Consider the following 17,090-nt stretch of genomic DNA (forward strand, 5'->3'; position numbering starts at 1 on the left):
ACTAAGGATATATATATATTTTTTGTATGAAGAAATGACAAACAAATCGCTGTAAGGTGTTACACCGATATTGGTTTTGTCACATATAAAATATAATTTCAATCTCAAATTAGACTAAGTGTTGTTTAAAAGGTAGCACAATGAGCTAGAAGTTGTCTATGCTAGATTTAGAAGAGTTCTAAATATTGTGACGGATTCTACAAAAGAAGGCAGAGTATGTCATTATTTTGACAATGACAAAGGATGTTAAGTCAAGAGGTTCTTTGAGAACTTGGTGCAGTTCCGACAGAGTCAGAACTTTGAAGCTATATTGTGTGTGACAATATTAGTGACATATTTCAGACAGCGGAATTAAGGTTCCACCAGAAGATCAAACATATTTAATGCCGACTCATTTGGAAATGAGTGATGCGTTGAGACGCAAATGAATTACAAAATACATACGTTTCTGAGCATGTCAGATCCGTTGACTAAAAACCTCTCCCGTGAGCAATACATGATAAAGCACCGTAAGGCCAAGGTGTTATATCTTTACAAATGTAAACTAGATTATTGACTCTAGTGCAAGTGGGAGACTGAAGGAGATATGCCCTAGAGGCAATAATAAAGTGGTTATTATTTATATCTTTATGTTTATGATAAATGTTTATATATCATGCTATAATTGTATTAACCGAAACATTAGTACATGTGTGATATGTAGACAAACAAAGAGTCCCTAGTATGCCTCTTAACTAGCTTGTTGATTAATGGATGATTAGTTTCATAATCATGAACATTGGATGTTATTAATAACAAGGTTATATCATTGTATGAATGATGTAATGGACACACCCAATTAAGCGTAGCATAAGATCTCGTCATTAAGTTATTTGCTATAAGCTTTCGATACATAGTTACCTAGTCCTTATGACCATGAGATCATGTAAATCACTTATACCGGAAAGGTACTTTGATTACACCAAACACCACTGCGTAAATGGGTGGTTATAAAGGTGGGATTAAGTATCCGGAAAGTATGAGTTGAGGCATATGGATCAACAGTGGGATTTGTCCATCCCGATGACGGATAGATATACTCTGGGCCCTCTCGGTGGAATGTCGTCTAATGTCTTGCAAGCATACGAATAAGTTCATAAGAGACCACATACCACGGTACGAGTAAAGAGTACTTGTCAGGAGACGAGGTTGAACAAGGTATAGAGTGATACCGAAGATCAAACCTCGGACAAGTAAAAATATCGCGTGACAAAGGGAATTGGTATCGTATGTGAATGGTTCATTCGATCACTAAAGTCATCGTTGAATATGTGGGAGCCATTATGGATCTCCAGATCCCGCTATTGGTTATTGGTCGGAGTGAGTACTCAACCATGTCCGCATAGTTCACGAACCGTAGGGTGACACACTTTAAGTTGGATGTTGAAATGGTAGAACTTGAATATGGAATGGAGTTCGAATATTTGTTCGGAGTCCCGGATGAGATCCCGGACATCACGAGGAGTTCCGGAATGGTCCGGAGAATAAGATTCATATATAGGATGTCATTTTATGTGAATAAAAATGTCGCGGAAGGTTCTATGGAAGGTTCTAGAAGGTTCTAGAAAAGTCCGGAAGAAACCACCAAGGAAGGTGGAGTCCACATGGGACTCCACCTCCATGGCCGGCCAACCCTAGTGGGGGAGGAGTCCCAAGTGGACTCCCCTTAGGGGGCCGGCCACCCCCACATGGGAGGTGGAACTCCCACCTTGGTGGGAGTCCTAGCTTGGCTAGGTTTCCCCCTCCTATGGAAGGTTTTTGGTTCGGGTCTTATTCGAAGACTTGGACACCACCTCTTGGGGTTCCACCTATATAATGAGGGGCCAAGGGGAGGGGCCGGCCACCCCAAGACCACAGCCTGGCCGCCCCCTTGAGTGGCCGGCCACCCCCTCCCAAACCCTAGCCGCCCCCTCTCCTCCATAGCTCCCGCGTGCTTTAGCGAAGCTCCGCCGGAGTTCTCCACCGCCACCGACACCACGCCGTCGTGCTGTCGGATTCAAGAGGAGCTACTACTTCCGCTGCCCGCTGGAACGGGAGGTGGACGTCGTCTTCATCAACAACCGAACGTGTGACCGAGTACGGAGGTGCTGCCCGTTCGTGGCGCCGGAACCGATCGTGATCAAGATCTTCTACGCGCTTTTGCAAGCGGCAAGTGAACGTCTACCGCAGCAACAAGAGCCTCATCTTGTAGGCTTTGGAATCTCTTCAAGGGTGAGACTCGATACCCCCTCGTTGCTACCGTCTTCTAGATTGCATCTTGGCTTGGATTTCGTGTTCGCGGTAGGAAATTTTTTGTTTTCTATGCAACGTTATCATACAGTGTGGTCCCACACTTGGTGGATGGGGGCATCACCCACCTGCAATATGTTGATGATACGATCATCATGCTCCAACCGGATGCGCTAGGACTTGCGAACCTTAAGTTCCCATCCACTCCAACATCGATTTGCTTCGGCGAACAAAGGAAAGTAAACGGCACAGCCAGGGAACGAGGGACGGATTTGCCTACGTCGCTTGATCCCCGTCGGTTCATTCGTTTTGGCCATCTCAAACGATGGATTCGTGACAAAGGAAACGGCACACGGAGCCGTCCTCTCAAAGAAAAAAAAAGGAGGGGCCCAAGTGTCGACGTTCGCAAATCCTCGTCTTCTCTTTTTCTGGAAAAAATTAATACGGCCTGTCTCGAAAAAAAAAACAGCGATCAAGTGTCGCGCTGCATGCCAGCCCCATTGCAAAGTCCTCTATTAGCTCATGTCAATTGCATAGGGTTAATCGCAGCCAAGCATGGTGTAATTTTTCCTAAATCTGTGTTCTTTGATTTCCGTGCCAAAACTATATGGTTTATATTTAAAAACGGAGGGAGTATATATTCAACACATTTAACCAACATGTGGAGGCAGCTCTCACAACCACCGATCAGACCAACCATGAAATTAACCATATAGTTAGAGCATCTCCACTCGTTTCCCCGACGAGGCCCCCGAACGACGGCTTTTTTCATCCGGACGGCGTAATTCGGCCCAGTCGCGCCCCCGGTTCCTCGTTTTCATCCGGATTTGGGCCTAAATTCATCCGGCGATCCCACGCCATCCCCGGCCCCCCGGGGAGCGCCCGGGGAGTCCGGACGAAACGAAAGCGCGGGAAACACCGAGGAAACTTCCCGCGCGTCTGGTGGCCCCAACTTGTCGGCGAGAGAAACCGATCGTTGTCCTCATCGCATCGTCTTCCGCGCGCTCTAAAAGCCTGCCGCCGGTCTGCATTCGCCGGCCACGCGGCGAGTTAATGTCGTCGTCTTCCGCGCACGCATCGTCTTCCGCGCGCAGTAAAGGCTGCCGCCGGTCAGCTCGCCGCGGACGCGTCGCATTCCACGCGGCATTAATCTCCCGCGCCAGCCGCGCCTATATATGCCCCTCCGCTCGCCGCGAGGCGTACCCCGTGCTCCACTCTCCCTCTACTCTCCCGATGGCGTTCTACGACGACGACGGCGCAGCCAACAACGGCTTCCCCCGCCGGTCGCTCCACGCGTGCGAGGGGCACCTCCTCCACCAGGCGGGGTACCCCTGCCCGCCGGACACGAGGCCTCCCGGCGGCGGGTGGCGGCTCAGTGCTGGCGGCGTACCAATCCCGCCGCTGCCTCGGGGCCACGCCCTCGACGTCGCCATCGAGGAGGCGCGGATGACCATGACGGACGAGGAGCGCGCCGACCCGCGCCACCACCCCGACAACTACACGCGGTGGAACTCCTACTTCCTCCAGCGGTGGGAGCGGGAGCTGGCGGCCTACGACGGCCCGCCGCCTCCGCCTCCGCGCAACAACGCCGCGGGCCGCCGACGTTGGTGGAGCGCGCCGGGCCGGACACTCGAGGCCGTCCTCGAGCACATCGAGGGCGGAAACTTCCCACTGCTCACAATGCCCCCTGCATCGAGGGCATCGGTGAGCCGCCGCCGGGGAAACGTCTGGCCTTCTGGCCTTGCCAAAGTAGAAAGTCACAAGCCACCCGTAGCCAACGTGCCACAATGTTGTTAGAAGCTTGTAATTAGCAGGAAGGCCTCAAGTTTCAAAACAAGCCATTCAAATTTGAAGGGAGAGAACAGATGTGAGACGGGATCAAGAAGATGGATTTTCTTTTGCGTCTCTCGTCTCCCTTCCTTGGTTGCTGTTGTTGGGAGCAATGGATGGACGCCCCAGATTAAGCAGTGTCTAGCAAAATCCTTGATTTTATTATATTCGGAATGCAAGCCACCCTAGTTACTAGGGTTCCGGCGCCAAGTAATAACTAAAACAAGGGGTGAAGATTCATGGAGTCACCTCTAAAATTCAGCAGCTAATCAGGCTCATGGCTAATCCGGTGATTGGTTCTCTTTCTATATAACATTTAGGGATCAGTACGGGAGTACCAGACATGCAGGCAACATGTTGTGGGCGCTGGACAGCCTATTATTCATTCATATCGTTGGGAAGTTGTTTATTAGACTATTGTATGACAAGGTTTTATAGAGAGAGAACCCAGAGAGCTTAGGGAACAAATGAAATCAGCCAGTAGCATGGTTCCAACGCATGCAGCTAGCTTATGGCACATCAAATTGTAGAAATAGTATCATCAACACTATGTCACAACTACAAGCCTCATCAGCATAGATAAAGGCTTCAGCTATTCACAACAAAACACAAGACATCAGCAGCTTGCTAGATTAATTCCAGATACAACATGTTTGCAAGCAATATAATTGACTTGGCATCAGAGATTACACATGACAACACATACCGTTTCATGGATCAAAACTTGACACGAACCACAACTGCCTTGTACAATCCAAATGACAGCATGTTGTTCACAAGAACCAGAACTTCCTAGTACGTACACTCCAAATCACACGTGCAGCTAAAAAAATATGAAGCAACTAATACAGAATCATAACATGCATCCACAAAAAATGCATCCACCGTGCTAATGCAGCGATCTCCGATGTTCCTGACACCTTCATCACACAACAAAGACTAGAACTTGTCCGTCACCATTGTCCAACCCAACTTGGTCGATCAGCATGTTGCCCGCCACCAATCTCCTTCCCAGCCATCGCATCATCGTCACTATGTACCAGCCCTGCCGAGAGACAAATATTAGTTTGTTGTTGTAACAAGCAAAAAAAGAAAGCCTGTCATGCACCAAATTAATTTGGACCTGACATGGTCCATTCCTTCCCACATCTAAAAACAAATAAATGAACTATGGATTCTATCGCTTCCAGATTCAACAACACACAGAAAAAGCTCCACGAGAAAGTTTCATTAAACCAAAATAAAAATTGAGCAAAGCACCAAATGCAAGCTTCCAGGTTCAGAATCTTGATTTATGTCTTGCTCATGCTATTTATTATTATTAACCCTTCAGAACAATATTGCACAGCATAACTAATTGGTCTAGCAGTGGTAAATAAGATGAAATCTGTGCTAAGATCATTTGAAGATGCTTCAAGCCAGAAAAAAATCACTTGCCGATATGCATGCAGGAGGACATGATCAGCCACGAGATGGCTAGTTCGATCTGGGTCCAGGACCTTAATACCTGTCTAGCTCATGTCATTCAGGACATATAAAACAACATTTGGAAACTATGACAATGTGAATAGCTAAACAATATAAATAGCTTCGGTACTCAATTTACAGTATTTTGAGACTGACAATGTAAACAGCATGACATCTACAAAAATATCATCCACTTCGACTATGGAAAGTGCACGTTGAGGAACACACACAACATAAACAGAGCAACAAGTGCATCACATCTGGACAGCAGACTAAACATCCTCAAAGCAAGAACGCTAGCTAGAGCATTTACGTGGACCATGCATGCCTCCGAGGCACACGTCAACATGGAGGAGATACCGACGGACAGAGCTGGAAACAGCCACATCAAGCTCTCCAAAGTGCAGCCGACATCATGTCACGACCGACGCCGCCACATGGTGCCTCAATAGTAAAAAAGATTGGATGTACAATAAAATTTGGAGTCTAATCATGTCACTGAAATATAAAATGATGAAACAACACTAAAACACCCGTTTGAGGACATAATATTCCTATGCTGCCTGTGCATTAACCAATGCTAATGGAATGCTTACCAAAACCATACAGCACAAAGAACCTTAACCAGGAACTCACCTGAGGAGGTTGTAGCCGAAGCAGAGCATCAATGCCACCACAGTTGCAGCATGGCGAGCTCGTTGCAAGAGCCAAGGCGGAAAGCGAGGTAGTTGAAGCCAAGGGCTGGCTAGGCCTACACCCACCCACAAGGTGGTAGAGACGACTAGCAGAGCAGAAACACCACCGAAGCCATAACGTTTAGGTCACGCCAGACCAGGTGGCCATGGCTCCTTGCTGGCCAGCTTCCACTCCAAGCCCAAGAAGAATTTTGGTTTAACAACTCAAGCTCCAGCTTCAAGGTTGGCATTGATTAAGTCGACCGAACCAAGCCCACTATAAAGACATATTTTAGCCAACATTCACCACACAGCCGAACCGAGACAAAAATCCAACTTAGAATCTGAGCGCACAGAGGTAACCATGCCAACATGCCCACGGAGAACCAGACAACTCACCCAAAAGCATGGAATCGGAGGAGAAGGCTAGAACTATAATTTAGTACTCCTCATTATCCTCCAACGGACAAATACACACACTTGCACAAAAAGAGCATCAGCAAGCACCAGCAGTCGTGGCCACAGATAGCTGCAATAAGTTAGCAAGTGTCAAGAGTTAAAAGCTGGATGAGTTGCTAAAAGACAGCAAGCAGGGACAATATCTACAGAATATCGACTAAGGAAAATGATACAATTGAACTTTAAGAAACTACTGAACCAAGAGCAGCATTTATTATGTTCCTATCAGTTCAACAACCATAACTGAATGGTAGATAGGATATATTCCTATATAATTCCTTAGCCAAGCAGTAGCTAGCATCTGGGGAAGCAAGAAAATCATCGCCACATAAACTCTAGTGTTGAGTGACCATTCCTAGGGGTCAAGCAACACAAATTACAGAAGCCCATGTAGTTTTATATGCAGAAGGGATTCAGATAATTAGCTTAGTACCTAGTAGCGCCACACACACACATGCAACATTTCTACGTTCGGCTTTGATTGATGCCTAACTGATCAATCAAGCCCATAGCAATCAAAACCATTCAGGAAACAGAGACTGGCCACAACAACAGCTTCACACAACATGCATGCCTCAACAGAAAAAAAGCATCTTTAGGGTTACAACCAATACATGTGTGTACCTATCAACCTATTTGAGAGCATTGTGACGGCGAGTCAAACAAAGAGCACCACTCCTGTACATATTATGTCACAATGGGAGTTGGTTAACCATTTACGTTCTGAACTCTAACCTTTTGAACCATTTCATGTAAATGGTAAAATGGGTTAACCATTAGATTAAAAGAGTTAGAAATGGTTAACCATTGGTTATCAAGGTTCAAACCACTTCTAAAATCATGCAGTCACAAGCTACTAAACGAGAAGCTAAGGCAGTACCTCTCGTCTCGTCCCCCACTGAAAAAGATGGATGGATACCAAAAACGAGTTTTTCAACAGGTTTCACTATTTATTTGGAACCAAAATTAAGTTCCGTATGAACTAGATGAAACAAGATGGATGCATACTACAGAATAGCACATTGACCTGCGTACAGAGGCATGGAAAATTAAGCAAATCGATCGAGCTAATTAGCAGTCAGGCCTGAGATTCATCGAAGATCCAAACTTTGGTAGACTAGCGTAGCTGCTCCCTCACGAGTCAAACTCCATAGTCTGGAGCACGAGCTCAGCCCTGCTGCCTCCGCCGACCGGCCAGACACGAAGCCGCCGCCGCCGACCGGCCAGACACGATGCCGCCGCTATTTTCATCAAATAGGAAATTCTGCTAAGTTCATGAGCTGAAAATTGTTACTTGTCTAACAAAAATGAAACAAGTCAGGTTTGCATGCTTTCGTTATGAGAAAGTATGCACTAAAATACATCAACAACATTCAGCCAATAAAAACAGAGGTAAGAAGCATGGATGTACAACCAAGAATTTGTATTTGCAAGAAACACCAACACTAGTGCTCTCTCTAGGCATCTGCAAACTACATGTGAAAATAAAATCTGGATAGACAGATGAGAGAGCAGTACATCCATGCTTGGTTGCCTCAAGAGATATGAGCATTGTCGTAATGTACAAGCAGTAAGAGACAAATATGTTTGTAGCAAAATTTTCGACTAGAATCTTAAGGTATTTGCTCCCATTTGGCAAGAAGATAATACACACAAAGAGATGAGCATGTGCAGCAAGCATATCATACCAAAGCACCAGGGGTGGATATTACATCGACCCAGCCGTACTTGATAGTGATGCCAGTTCTGCTGGAGGAAGTCCTAGTCGTCCAGGGCTTAGCAGCAAGATAGTGTCGTCTCGACATCGCAGCGGAACTCGTGGTACATATGGTGCAAGCAGTCAGGGGACATTTCCTGCCGGCGATGCCAAATCAGATATCATTTCAGCAAGTATAGACACGGGAGATTCCAGCGGGGCGGGATTGGGCGAGGCAAAAGACAATACCTTTGGACGCCAATGTCGATGATGTCCTGAACAACGGCGTCCGTGGTGGGCCTGGCCTTACGCAAGATGCCACCCAAAACATATCAGGACCCTACAACTACAATACAGTAACCACGAAGTCAAACTAAATGCAAATGACATAAGAGGAAGTATATAATCAAGTATTAAACAGGGGGGAATCGCTTGCCCCGTCATTCTCAGAAACTTTCAAGCATGGCATGTGCTCAACATACAGAAGAATTCTCAACTAAATTGTGAATCATATGCTGAAAACTTTTCAGGGATGATCAAACTTTATCACATAATTTAGGAGGCTGCATATGCCATCAAACACTACTTAAGCATGAACAAATCCTAATATTTAGGTGGCATCGTATCATCTTGATTCTGGACATAAAAAAATCCAATGCTTTGACATCATTTGGAAATACAAATCCAATCCCCCAACCCATAGGGCAAACATATTTTTTAATGCCCTGTTAAACTTAGTAAACTGATTAAAGAAAATACGGAATATTGATGCTTTGTCTTGTGAATCTACCATATATTATCAGTGTCAAAGGCTACAAGTTCGAGCCACATGGGGAATATGTCCGATGGTGGCTTCCTGAACTTGCAAGGCTGCCAGATACACCGCCCATGGGGTGCACCAGCGTGTGTGCTACAAGCTGCAAGATGCAGCCAAAGCCAGGCTGCAAGCAGCCCTGTCAGAAACGTGGCAGCATTCAGGACCGCAATGGACACTGGAATGGAGGCAAACAACAAAACAACTTTGAAATTTCGAATCTGAACAAGAACATTATTGCAATCCTACCACACATCTAGGCGGCACTCTAGGATCCGATCATAAAACAGTGAGAGATCGAATATTTCTACAACCGGACATGCAGAGTCCTGCAAGACGGGTTCGTCCTGCAACATAACACTCCGTTCAAAGACTGGAGGGGCGAGAGGTCTCACCGGTTACACGCCTTGTTTCCGGCGGGCGAGCCCACGGGAGGAGACGGCCAGGTCGGAGCCGAGGCACTGCTGGGGCGGAGCGGCCTCCTGGAGGAGGGCGCAGGATCTCCCGTCCACCGGCGCCAGGGACTTGGCGTTCTGCTGGCCTCCCTCGGCCACCGACGCATGCGCGCGGACGCCGGCAGGCCAGCTCGACGGGGCTCCGTGCATCGTGCTAACGACGGGCACGCGCGCCGGCGAGCAAGGCTGCCGTTGTTCCTGGGCGCGATATGGGTCGACAACCGCGTGAGGCCAGCCGCCATCGCCCTCGACGTCGGCATGCGGAGGCGAGATTGGAGGCGCGTGTGGATGCGGCGCTGGCGAGGAAATCCGCCGTGCGGGCTGTCGGAGGTTCGCCGGCAGGTGTGGAGGCTGGGGGGACGCCGGCGAGGGGCGGAGGTGAATGGGGATCGCCGGCGAGGGAGTCAGGGAGCGTTGATGCGTTGGGTGAGAGGTAAAAAAAGAAGGCACTAGTATTCAAGAGGCTTATTTTTCACCCCAAACAACGCACTATTTCCAAAATCTTCGTCCCAAAATTCTGCAACGCACTAACTTTGCCTTCTTTTGCCTTTCCCAAAATTCTCACTGAGGAGGGTTTCGTTTCGTGTGAATTTTTTTTTAACTCTGCATTGTTAAATCATGATCTTGGCTATCGCGATTGAAATTTGTGCATTAATCTTCATCCCAAAATTGTGCAACGCATTATCTTTCCCAATTTGTGCATTAATCTGCATCCCAAAATTATGCAACATATTAACTTGCTTCAATTAAGGCATGATCTTGACCTTAACGATTGAAATTTGTTGCCGCTCAGGTCAAATATTAACTCGCCCAAATTTGGTGCAAAAACCAAAAGACATTGCCTGCATGTATCTAGCACGTAGCTCCTCCGTGCACGAGCATGGTGCATGAGCGCTTTGTTACTATATGCACGTGTATCTCCTCCTCTTTTGCAAAGACGAACACTGATCTACCGACAGCCTGTTGGGGGGATAACCCCCGGTATGCCAAAGGCATGCCAAACCGGATGGTTCGAACCATCGAGATACCGGTTTAATGTTCTTACCGGAAGCCTGGTAGGAGTTTGGGAAAGCAAAGCTAGGCCGGTATCCCCAAGGGGGTATGCCGGAACCCGGTAAAGAAGATACCGGAAAGGAGAGCCTGTCGGCCAGGACTGGTCAAAGATTCTCTCCAGAGCTAGAAGACAAAGATGAGCTAAGCAAAGTAACTTTAGACGAAGGGCTGACGATAAAGAGAAGGGTGACGGTCAAAGAAGCCGGAGGACGTCAGCGCCCCTGATTAAAGAGGACTCCGGTGTCATCTATGATTAAAGTAGCTTTGTAAAGTAGTTTGTCTAGTCAAAGATGCCATTAGGGTTTCTTCCAGTGTAAGCCACCCTCTCCCCTATATAAGGAGAGGGGGTACTGCCTCCTACAAGCGCGAGACCACAGAGAGATCAGTGAACAAGAACTTGTAACCATGTTGAGATCAATGAAGCTAGCGATCTAGTAAAGAGTTCTTCCTCTTGTCTCTCTTCTTGTGTACCGGCCTTTGGTTGTGTTCTTGAGGAAAGCATCCGGAAGTTCTTCCCATCTAATCGCAAACCCTCCCCCCGAATCCTCATACGTCCATTCGGCCCCAACTTAAGCCATCCTATGGCATCCGCTCGTTCACCACGACGACGCTTGGCGCCCACCGTGGGGCATGAAGTGGCGCATGCTCGGGATACACATTCGGGCGGGCCTCCTCGAGTTCGCCGGCGAGCGGACGATGTACCGCGGCTCGTACAGAGCTTCTACTCCATCGACTTCATCAACGACAACGCGGGCTGCTTCGCCAACGGCGGCATCTTCCCCAAGAACGGCCGCATCATCGAGTTCGGCAGCCACCGCGTCTACTTCGGCACCGTCCCCGTGCCCCGGCCGCCTCTCACCGGTGCCGGTGGCACGGACCCGCCAAGATGGCTTCTGTGCCGGTCGCGCCGCCGGCGGCGTCGAGGTAATGATGACCGGTGTGGCTGGTGCGAGGAAAGGAGGTTGCGGCCGAAGGTGCCGGGTCGCGCGGTTTCGATCCGTGCGGCTAAGCCTCCGCTGGAGCGCGACGCAGGCGCAGCGGGAGCGTCTTCCGCACCACCGGCAACGCCTCTCCAAGCGGCGATGAACGCGCTGGCGACCCCCATCGCGCAGAACATCGACCCGGCAGCGGCTCAGGCGGAGCTGGAGGCGCAGCGCCTCAAGATACTCGAGAGCGGCAAAGACGTCGTCAAGGCGCAGCCGCGAGCCGAACCTAACCGTACGTGAGTATAACGCTGCCCATGGCTTTGCTTCCGTTAGCGCTCATGCTCGCTAGGGTACCGGAAAACCGGCTTAAAGCTCGCAATCTAGATCAGGATCTGCGTAAGGAAATTCTTACCGGCAAGAGTACCTCTGCATCTGTTAGCATTGTAGAGAAACCTAAGTACAGCAGTCCGGACAAAACCATAAAAGGCCGCTAAAGCTGCCGTAGATCCGTGTGACTCGCTGCACGGAGAGGCTCCGGCAAAACAACAAGAGCGTGTCGAGAGCTGCTAGATACCGTAGAGCAGCAGAACGCCGAGCGACTGGCTAAGCCGAACAAGGCTATAGCCTCGAAATCCGCGCGTTCAACAAAGAATGCCGGAAGCAAGTCCCATGGGCAGGCCTCGTCCCCCATCCGGACGAAGAAAAGAAAAAGAAGTGAACGCACGGCAGATGATCGTGTATGATCCGGTCCTTGCCGGTAAACAAAAAGCCGGGCAACACGATGCCGGTAGAAAAAGCCAAGGGGCGGGAGCGAGGCTACGCCAAGGAAGGCTATGCCGGAAACAATCATGCCGGTAGACATGAAACCGGGCAAAATTATCCGGCCGCAAGGGCAGCGTACGATGATGATGAGGAGGAGATGCCTCCACCAAGGTACCGCGCGGCAAGGGCCGCGGCACCGGAACGTTACGATGAAGCCGATTCTACAAGACCGGCAGCATACCGGAACCCGTTGGGGGAACGCTTGGGAGAGAGATACTTACGGAACGGGATGCGAGGCACCGTCCGGATAGAGTGTACTTGTCGAAATGATCGAGGAGGAAGGTCCTCCAGGTCCAAAGTGCTTTGGCCCAAGAATCATGAGAGAAAAACCACCGGTTCGCAACTTCACGTTGCCCCGTGACACAAAAACATACGATGGCACTACGAAGCCGGAAGATTGGCTCGCGGATTACGTGACCGCGGTATACGTCGCAGGCGGTGGAGGAACCGTAGCGGAGGAGGAAACCGGCGTTGGGCCGTGAGGATCATACCATCGTTTCGGTTGGACCGCAAGAATCGGCTAAACAACTTGCCGAGCAGGAAGCATAAATGGCTGGCTGGATTTTGAGGAGGCTTTTGTGAGCAATTTCAGCAGCACCTATCAAAGGCCAAACAGGCCGCAGCAACTTGCTCTGTGTGTGCAACGCCCGAACGAAACAAACCGGGATTATCTGGCCCGGTGGAACACCACAAGGAACTCTTGTGAAGGGGTAATCGAGGCACAAGCCATTGCTTGGTTCAGCAGTGGGTGCAAAAGAGGTTCGCCGTTGTGGCAAAAGCTGCAGCGGAACATGCCGACAACGTTGGCAGAGATGATACGTGTGGCGGATAACTATGCGTTGGGAGACCCAACGCAGCCGGCAGTGCAACCTGAACCGAACAGCTACGCCAAGAGCAACACCGGATAACCGGAATAACAAAAGAAGAGAAGATTTTCCGGATCGAAGGTACGGACCGCAGCAAGTTGCTCGTCGTGCAGAAAACTCGAGGCCGGCGGCAGTCAGAGACAAAGAACCGGATCGCAGCCGTGGGCAGGTCCTAAGAAGCAATGGGTGGAAAAGAAACCCCGGGTCCGTAAAAGAAACTGGCAAGAACCCGCAAAATACACCATGGAAGCTGCCATGGATCAACCTTGCCGGTGGCACACACCGAATCCGGCACATCCGTCAAACCACCTGACGAAGGATTGTACCTGGACAAAGTACTTGATGCAAAAGGGAACGGTAAAAGATGCACAGCCACCGCAAGACATGCCGCGGCAGCAACAGCTACCGCCGCCGCCGCCGCTTACCGGGCCAAACGCTTTACCGGTGCAACCAAACCGGCAGCAGCACTCAGCAGGTTAACCGGGTGGAGCAAGATGATAACCAACCACCTCCACCAAGCACCTTTAGGCCGGAATGTTTACGAAGACCCGCATCCGTGCCGTGTTGTTTTTGTCACCGAGCCGACAGACAGGCAAAGTATGCATCGCCGCTCCATGGAAGTAAATGCAGTAATGCGGCAGGTGCCCAAATACATGCGGTGGTCCAACCAGGAAATTGCTTGGTCGATCAAGGATCACCCCAAAATCATGCCGAATCCGGCGGATATGCTCTTGTTGTGGACCCAATCATGAAAGGGCCGCAAACTCGAGTGAAGTTCAGCAAGGTGCTGATAGACAATGGCAATCAGCATCAACATCATGTACAAGCACACCATGCATACGCTGGGCATAACAGAAAACATGCTTCAGCCGACGCGCACAACGTTCCACGGGATCGTTCCGGGTTTGTCCTGCGCACCGGTTGGAAAAGTCCGGGTGGACGTGTCGTTTGGAGGACGTGACAATTGCCGGGTTGAGAACCTGGAGTTTGAGGTGGTGGACTTAGATAGTCCGTACCATGCTTTGTCGGGGAGACCGGCGCCGGCGGCCTTCATGGCCTCGACCCACACGGCGTATCTCAAGATGAAGATGCCGGCACCTCGTGGACCTCCGACCTGTGGTGGGAAACTACAAGATCTCGCCGGAAACGGCGTCTGCCGGATCGAACCTAGCGGAATCGCCGGTGATCGCAGAGAAAAGAAAAGGATGCAAACAAATCGTTGCGCCGGCTCGATCCTCACAGTTGAGCTTAGCGGCAATGAGCGGAAACTTGGGCTCACCGGCATTCAAGCCAACAAATGAAACAAAGGACATTGTGCTCGGATCCGGCTTACCCGGAGCGCACCGTTCGTATCGGTGCCGGCCTCGATCAAGCATAGGAAAGCGCGCTCGTCGGCCTTCCTCCGTGAGAATCGGAATATCTTTGCCCAGTCAACCGAGGATTTGGTAGGTGTTCCGAGGGAGCTGGCTGAGCACTCCTTGAACGTTCGGAAAGATGCCAAGCCGGTGCGACAACCCTTGCGCCGGTTCGCCGAAGATAGAAGAAAGATCATAGGAGAAGAGGTAACCAAACCGCTTGTTGCCAAATTCATTGTGGAGGTCACGCACACGCAGTGGCCGGCCAATCCGGTGATGGTTGAAAAGAAGAAAGATGAGAACCTGGAGGCAAAAGCTCCGAAGGTGTGGCGCATGTGCATCGACTACACCAACCTCGAACAAGGCTTGCCCAAGAGATCCTTTCCCTTTGCCACGAATCGATCAAGTGATTGATTCAACCGCCGGGTGTGAGTTGTTGTCCTTCCCGGATGCCTATTCCGGTTTCCACCGGATTCCCTTGAAAAAGGAAGATCAAATAAAAGCGTGTTCATTACCCCGCACGGGCTTACCGCTATATCACTATGCCTTTTGGTTTGCGCAACGCCGGTGCAACGTACCAGCGCCGTATGCAAAAATGCTTGTTTGATCAAATCGGAAAGAATGTGCAGGTGTATGTGGATGACATCGTGATAAAAACTAAGGTAAAAGATACCCTGATCGATGATATCCGGCAAACGTTTGATAACCTAAGAAGGTTCCGGATGAAACTCAATCCGGCAAAATGTACCTTCGGTGTTCCTGCCGGCAAGTCGCTGGGTTTCCTCGTCTCAAGCCGAGGCATTGAGGTCAATCCGGTTAAGATTAGGGCAATTGAGAGAATGACAATACCACGAGATCCGAAGGACATACAAAAGTTTACCGGAAGCTTAGCATCGCTAAGTCGGTTCATAAGCAGAGTTGGGAGAAAAGGCCTTGCCGTTGTATGCCTTAATGAGAAAATCCGATAAGTTCGTCCTGGACCCCTCAGTGCGGACGCAAGCATTCAAGGAGCTGAAAACGATGTTAGCTACCGCGCCAATATTGGCTTCGCCGTTGGAAAGAGAACCGATGTTGTTATACGTAGCAGCAACCAACCGGGTCGTGAGTGTTGTTGTGGTAGTAGAAAGAGAAGAGGAAGGAAAAACCGTCCGAGAGGCCGGTATACTACCCGAGCGAGGTGCTCTCCTCTCAAAGCAAAACTACCCGCACTTCCGTAAAATGACCTATGGCGTGTTTATGGCCGCCACAAAGCTCAAGCACTACTTAGAGGAACATCCTATGAAGGTGTTGAGTGAAGCACCCATCTCCGACATCATGTGCAACAAAGACGCCAGCGTCGGATTGCAAAATGGGCGATCCAGATATCACCATACGTGCCGGTGTATGAAAGAAGAGATGCCATAAAGTCACAAGCTTTGGCTGATTTCCTTGTTGATTGGGCGGAGATGCAATACAAACCGCCGGATCAGAAGATAGAGTATTGGAAAATGCACTTTGATGGATCCAAGCTCAAGGAGGGTCTAGGTGCCGGTGTGGTGCTTACTTCACCAAAAGGAGACCACCTCCGGTATGTTTTGCAAGTACATTTCAGGGCATCGAACAATGTCGCTGAATATGAAGCTTTGATCCATGGGCTTAAGGTCGCAAAAGAAATCGGTGCGCACCGGATCATTTGCTATGGAGATTCAGATCTTGTGGTACAGCGGTGTTCCGGAGATTGGGATGCAAAAGATGCCAACATGGCCTCGTACCGGTTTCATGTGCAAAAGATTGCCGGATTCTTCGAAGGTTGTGAGTTTCACCATGTGCCACGCGCGGAAAATGAAGCCGCGGATGCTTTGTCTAAGTTAGGCTCATCCCGACAAGAAATTCCTCCCGGAATAGCTTTGGCACACCTGAGAGTACCATCAATCAAGCCAAGTCCAGAGTCGGAATCAATTTTTGTACCGGAGTCACACGTGGTGCCCATGGATATCGATGAAGGGAACCCGGGGACTGCTCCAGCAAACCCGGGGACCTGCTCCGGCAAGCTCGGGGACTGTTCCGGTAAGCTCGGGACCGCCGTACCCATACCGGAAGAAATGATGCTCGGTGGATAGCATGGAGATAGATGCACCGGTGTTTTTGGTTCGAGAGATACCGTCGTGGGTTAAACCTATTAAGGAATTCCTAATCAACGGCACCTTGCCTGCTGATGAAAATGAGTCAAGGAGGATACAAAGAAGGTCCAAAGCTTACACATTCATCAATGGTGAGGTGTACAAGAGAAGCGTTACCGGTGTCCTTCAAAGATGTGTGGAACCGGAGGAAGGGAAGGAGATGCTTGAGGAAATTCATCAAGGAGAATGTGGGCACCATGCTTCGTCAAGGGCGCTAGTAGCAAAGGTATCCCGGCATGGGTTTTA

At 49.6% G+C, this 17,090-nt stretch overlaps 1 long non-coding RNA gene across 1 annotated transcript; it reads right to left on the reverse strand.

The window, feature by feature from the left end:
• Positions 1-4,702: 4,702 nt before the first annotated feature.
• Positions 4,703-9,714, reverse strand: LOC124698150. The gene is made up of 5 exons (XR_007000891.1): positions 9,604-9,714; positions 8,644-8,740; positions 6,639-8,552; positions 6,202-6,516; positions 4,703-5,143 (listed from the first exon to the last, which is right to left on the reverse strand). It is a non-coding gene; the product is annotated as an uncharacterized LOC124698150 (long non-coding RNA).
• Positions 9,715-17,090: the final 7,376 nt, after the last annotated feature.

The sequence above is a fragment of the Lolium rigidum genome, chromosome 1 (assembly GCF_022539505.1).
Source record: "Lolium rigidum isolate FL_2022 chromosome 1, APGP_CSIRO_Lrig_0.1, whole genome shotgun sequence".
Classification (NCBI taxonomy): Eukaryota; Viridiplantae; Streptophyta; class Magnoliopsida; order Poales; family Poaceae; genus Lolium; species Lolium rigidum.